The sequence below is a fragment of the Lygodium microphyllum genome, chromosome 16, assembly GCF_053477565.2.
Source record: "Lygodium microphyllum isolate KBCC chromosome 16, Lygodium_microphyllum_v1.1.10, whole genome shotgun sequence".
Lineage (NCBI taxonomy): Eukaryota > Viridiplantae > Streptophyta > Polypodiopsida > Schizaeales > Lygodiaceae > Lygodium > Lygodium microphyllum.
The window spans coordinates 101,883,918-101,890,016 of NC_141150.1; the positions used below are offsets into that span (position 1 = coordinate 101,883,918).

Consider the following 6,099-nt stretch of genomic DNA (forward strand, 5'->3'; position numbering starts at 1 on the left):
CTCCCTTTTCAATAAATACGCTTTGTGAGATGGGAACGTATAGTCTTTTAAGTTGACATTGTTTATCAAATTTCTAGTTATGTCCTAATTATGTTTTTGAGGTATTATGGTTTGATTGTGTGATACGATTACGAGAGCGGTCTGTAGTTTGATTGTTGAGAGTGAAAAAAGACTGAAATTTTGACTGATTTTTGTTGTTTTTGAGGTCTGAATGATTGATTTTTGATGGATTTAGAGTGATGTATGGTTGATAATGGAAGTGTTTGAGAGTGTTTTGGATGATATTGATTATGTTTTGGAAGTTCATGATGATTCTCAGTGGAGATATGAAGCTCTATGATGTTCTATTGAGCTTCTGATTGGTTCTATATACCTTATGTATAGCTTCTATTTTGTTCTAATTGTCTTCTGTATGAGCATGGATTGATGATTGATGAAGATTGAGATATTTTTGAAAGCTTATTGAATAGTTTTTGATAGTATGGAATGGTTTGAGTATGAGTTATGAGGTTCTGATGACCTTCTGTAACCCTCCGTAGACCTTCTATAGAGCATTTGTCTCTGCTCTGTCTCTGTACTATAATTGTAATGTAGTTGCTCTAGTACCATACTGTAACTGTTCTGTAGACCTTCTGTAAGTGTTCTGTAGAAAGTATGTATGACTTTGGGAAAGTTTTCTAACTTTTGGAAAGGATGAATCTAAGTTCAAAAGAGCTAAAACAAGTGGAAGAAGCAGCTGCCGAAGACTGAAGAGAAGACTGAGTGTGACAGTGATAGTAGTGAGCTGTAAAAAGACACTGTAGTGGCTCTGGTGACTCTTCATGTTAGACATACCTCTTGGGAGGTGCATCCACGACCTAAGAATGATTATTTAGAGTTAGTATGAGAGTATTGTAGTGAGGATATGATGTACTATTGATAGAGAGAGAGAGAGAGAGAGAGAGAGAGCCAGAGATAGTCAATTCTATCAAAACAGTGTAACTATATATGAGAGATTGAGAGAAAGAACTATGAAGACATTGAAGATGAATACTATGTGATTGATTTCCATTCAAAGATGGTGTATTCTTTTGTATTCTTTGTTATATTGATGGATTTTATGAAGATGTTGAAGATTATGGTTGATTCTATTAAATCCATGGGAGATACCTACTATGATGCTGCGTGAAGATTTGCTATTTCCTTTGTTTTGATGATCAAAAGAATGAAATAAAAGCTTGTTGATGTTACAAGATAGATTTTCTTGCAAGATAATTCCATTTTTCTTGGTGTTCCTCTTGGGGTTCCATGTTTTTGGTGTGCAGCTGGGGAAGCTTGCCATCAACAAGCATCAGAAGAGGCTGAAAATGAAGAAAATGGCATTGCCAAGAAGAGGAGAATTCAATGGAAGTTTGCAAAGTTCCTTCTTCCATTGAAGAATTGGAGATTCTTATTATCAAAGCCACTTTCTACAAGAAGTTCATCCCACAATGGCGGAAACATATCACCATCATAATGCATGCTCCATGTGGTGGACTGTTTCCTCTTCCTGTTGAACCAGCAGAAACTTGCATCTTGGTGTCAAATTGTTTGGAAACAAACTAAAGAGCAGAAGCAGAGAGAATGACCATCCATGGAAGATTTGGCATTCATTGGCAAGTTTCCAGACATCATCAAGTGGGAGATTGTGAAGAAGCTTCAGAAGTCGCGGTCTGTGGAGGTTCACGAAAACAAGAAGGAAAAGAGTTGGAATTTGTTCATGGATGCTCAACAACAAGATACGTGGGATGCTTGGTGTACTAACAATCTTCTATTTGTCCAATTAGCAACCCACTAGAAGTTGGTAGACAGAGTGTTTTTCACAACATACACTGTTGAAACCCTCAGAAGCTGGCATTATTATAATGACACAACAGTGATCCTAAGAAGAATGAGTTTTGATACTTTCAGAACAGAATATCTTCCCCTTTGTAGTGCTTTGAAAGCTGAATTCAGAGATGATGAAAAGAAGGAAGTAGAGGAGATGTTGGCTAGAGAATCCCTCAGAGAATGAAGCCCTCTCTGATACTATCCTATTGATTACAAACCAACTGGTTGGAGCCAACCCCCTGATGAATGATGCAATAAAGAGGCAAGCGTTAGAACGAGTCCAGAGGTATGTGAGAAGACAGAAGGCAAAAATCAAAGCTGAGAATGAGCTTGTAGCAGAAGCCTCCTTTGACACCCTAAAAGCACCCTTTACAGAAGTCCCCATGGCGACTCAAGGTCCCCTTTCTAGTCAGATTCATCTTGGAAATATTGATGACAGGCCAAAAAATGTAGTCCCATTGCCAGTTTTTAAGGGAGAGTACAATGAAGACCTTGATTTTCATGTAGCAGAATTTATGGTAGCATGTGTGGCTAACAATGCCAGAACTCCTGAGCATTGGTTAGCAATATTCCCTGCCACTTTCAAGGGCGCGGCATTTCAGTGGTATGAGAGACAAGCAACATGAACTTTTGGCACTTGGGACGATCTGAAGTTGGCCTTCCTCACTAAACTCTGGCACGAAGGTTTTGAAGAGTGGATGCGAGAGGAGTTCATGAACCTAAGTCAGTCCTCTGGAGAAAGAGTAGAAGCTTATGTCTCGCGAATGGAATCCATCCTGAAGAGATGGACTAACCATCATTTGGACGAAGGAATCCAGAAAGGAGTGTTCCTCAGGGGTCTACAACTCAACAACTTAAATATACGCTATTGGAGTTGGAATTACCGCGGCTGTTGGCACCAGACTTGCCCTCCAATGGATCCTTGTTAAGGGATTTAGATTTTACTCATTCCAATTACCAGACTTATAAAAGCCCAGTATTGTTATTTATTGTTACTACCTCCCCGTGTTGGGATTGGGTAATTTGCGCGCCTGCTACCTTCCTTGGATGTGGTAGCCATTTCTCAGGCTCCCTCTCCGGAATCGAACCCTAATTCTCCGTCACCCGTAACCAGCATGGTAGGCCTCTATCCTACCATCGAAAGTTGATAGGGCAAAAATTTGAATGAAGCATCGCCGGCGCTAAGGCCGTGCGATTCGGGAAGTTATCATGATTCACCGCATTACCGGGCAAGCCCGCATCGGCTTTTTATCTAATAAATGCATCCCTTCCAAAAGTCGGGAGTTGGTGCACGTATTAGCTCTAGAATTACTACGGTTATCCGAGTAGCAAGGTACCATCAAAGAAACTATAACTGATTTAATGAGCCATTCGCAGTTTCACAGTACAAGAGAGTTTATACTTACACATGCATGGCTTAATCTTTGAGACAAGCATATGACTACTGGCAGGATCAACCAGGTAGCTATATTTCATCACACGAGCAGCACCGCTGCTGCGCGTTCCAACTCCACATCAAGTGTGGCTGCGGGGCAAAAAGGCACGACCTCATCACCAATGTGTTGTTCTTGATGTAAAGAGAAAGAGGGAAGGAGCACGAAGGCTCGAGAGTTTACGGGGGGAAAAAGAAAACGACAAATGGGGATGGGACGAGGGCATGCTTTCGTTTCCCACCGTGGACAAAGCCGCACACGAGCACGTGCATCAGCCATCACCACCACCACGCACGAGGCGTGCTCCACGTTGTCTTGTCTGCCACATTCCGAGCTCGTGTCGAGTCGAAAGACGATGGAGATGCTCATCGTTATAGAGGACGACAGTCTGGCGGTGGTCAGAGATCAGAGGTGGAATGTTACATGTGTGGAGAAAAGGGACATATCTCCCCAAATTTTCCAAACCCTAGACGATCTGTGGATTACAAGCCCTTATGTAGCCGATGCAAAGGAGAAGGCCACACTGCAAAGGACTGTCCAAGTCCAGCCCCTGTAAAGGCCAATGGCACTGATAGCCAATAGAAGGTACAAGAGCCTGCCTCCAATTTGCTAGAGTTGGAAGTTGCTGCTGTCACGTGCACCAAGAAGAAGGAACCAGTTGTTTAGAACGAAAATAATTCTCCTGCCAAGACTGTGAAGTCCAACCTGCCAATAGAGGGACAGAGCAGTACAGGACAGAACAGTGCAGTATAGAGCACTGTAGTGCCACAGAGAGTTACAGAGACAGTCCCATAGACAGGACCAGAGGTCCAGGAGATAGATGAGACAGAGGCACCTCCAGAAACAGAAGAAGTGCCGATGCTACAATTATTAGAAGAAAAATGAAAGATGAAAATTGGTGTAGCCCCATTCCCCAACAGGCTGGAGAAGCTTGTGGATCCTATCAAAGATTATGACTTGGTCAAAGACCTAGACACTTTTAAACCAAACTTAACATTCCGGCAGTTGCTAATGCTATCTCCTAGTTGTCGAAAGAAATTCAAAAGCATCTTAACAAGAAGACGTGGGCTAAGGATCACTCCTTCAACAGCGACTAAGACCAATAAGGCTCCGGAGCCTGTAAATGAAGTAAATGTGGCTAATGCCTTCCTAGATCCTGGAATCCTAGAGATTAGTGTATGGATAGAAGGATGATTTATTTCAGATACACTGATTGATGGAGACTCATCAGTAAACATAATGACAGATGTGACAATGAAGGACTTAGGGTTACAAGGAATTCAACATACATAGTGGCTTATCAAATTGGCGGACCAAAGCAAAGTCAAACCGTTGGGCATCCTCCCATACGTTAAAAAAACCCTTGCAGGAAGAGACTATTGGCTGACATATTTGGTGGTCAAACCAAATTCTTATGGAATCTCATACCCTTTGCTATTGGGAAGACCTTGGCTTTTTGAAGCAAGAGCCAGGACAAACTGGTTCAAAGGAATCCTAACCCTAGGCAGAGGACCCAACAAAGCGGTGTTAAAGCTGTATGGATCGCAAAAAGGCAATGGATCCACATCTATCAAAGTCATAACTGACTCCTCCAATGAGGTAACACATGGTACATCAGGAGATGAAGAGGCTGTTAAGCAGATCTTTCCTTAGAAAACAGAGGCACAGTCCCTAACAGTGGGCACTGTAAGCCAACTGTCAAGGAAAGTAAAATCCTTATCCATGGGAGAATACCTCTTGCCTCAACTAGAATTAACTTCTGAAATCACCTCTAATAGTGAAATAAAAGCATGGATGTATTGTTCTCCCTATTACATGATAGTCGCAGAAACATAGCAGAGGCAGAACAGTTACAGAGCAAATACAGAGCAGAGACAGTACAGAGACAATACAATTACATAGCAGAGACAGAACAGATACAGAGCAGCAGATATAGAGAGAGTAACAGACAGAGAGCCAGAGCTAGAGTCAGAGGTAGAAGCAGAGTCAGAGGAAATGACAGAAGCAAAAGCAGATGCGAAGGTGGAAGATATGTTCTTCTCCTATAGAGCCTCTACAGAAGCAGAGACAGAGCCTCCAAAGGAAGAGAATGAAAATAATGAGGAAGAAAATAAATCAGGTTATGAAAGTGTAGATGAATAATTTCCTTTGATAGCGGATGATCTTGTTGATGTTCCTACAGAGACCTCAGAGGCTGAAGATCTCCGGGTGCTGGATGGAATGACCATGGTTCCATTTGGGGTGATCAATGGACCACAAAGTATTCAGAATCTGTATAAGAAATGGATTAAAAGCATAAAAATTAAGTTCACCAGTGGCTCCTGTCGCCCTAACTGTTCAGTCCAGAGAAAAGATGACGATGATGCCCCTTGCCACAGAAGCTAAAGCCATCAGAGCCACGGCCCCTAGAAGGTTCGTGCTATGTGATATTCCTGGACGCATCCTCTGAAGATGAATACCTAAGTCGAGAAGAAATTACCACTCACACAAAAGCAAACAAAGCTTTGATACCCTTCCAGCAACCTCAATAGATCTGTTCAGAAGGAGGACACTCGTTCTAGCAGAACGTCAAATGAGGATACTACTCTCTTAAAAGAGTCAAACCTCTATCCAGAAACAATCCGTGGAACATTCATCCGCGAAGTGGAAGGTGAAAGATAAGTAATGTTCTTGGATACTGATGGTACTGAACGACACCTGAAAGTGGGTCTCAATCTTCCAGAAGAAGAACTAGTGGTCTTGTGAGATCTATTAAAGGAGAATTTACATGTGTTTGCTTGGTTGTACAAAGACCTAAAGGGGATTGATCCCACGGTAT

At 42.1% G+C, this 6,099-nt stretch overlaps 1 pseudogene; it reads right to left on the reverse strand.

Annotated features, from left to right (window-relative positions):
* Positions 1 to 2,670: 2,670 nt before the first annotated feature.
* LOC148023166 (18S ribosomal RNA) lies at positions 2,671 to 3,312 on the reverse strand (annotated as a pseudogene; the record flags this gene model as incomplete).
* Between the last annotated feature and the right edge of the window lie 2,787 nt (positions 3,313 to 6,099).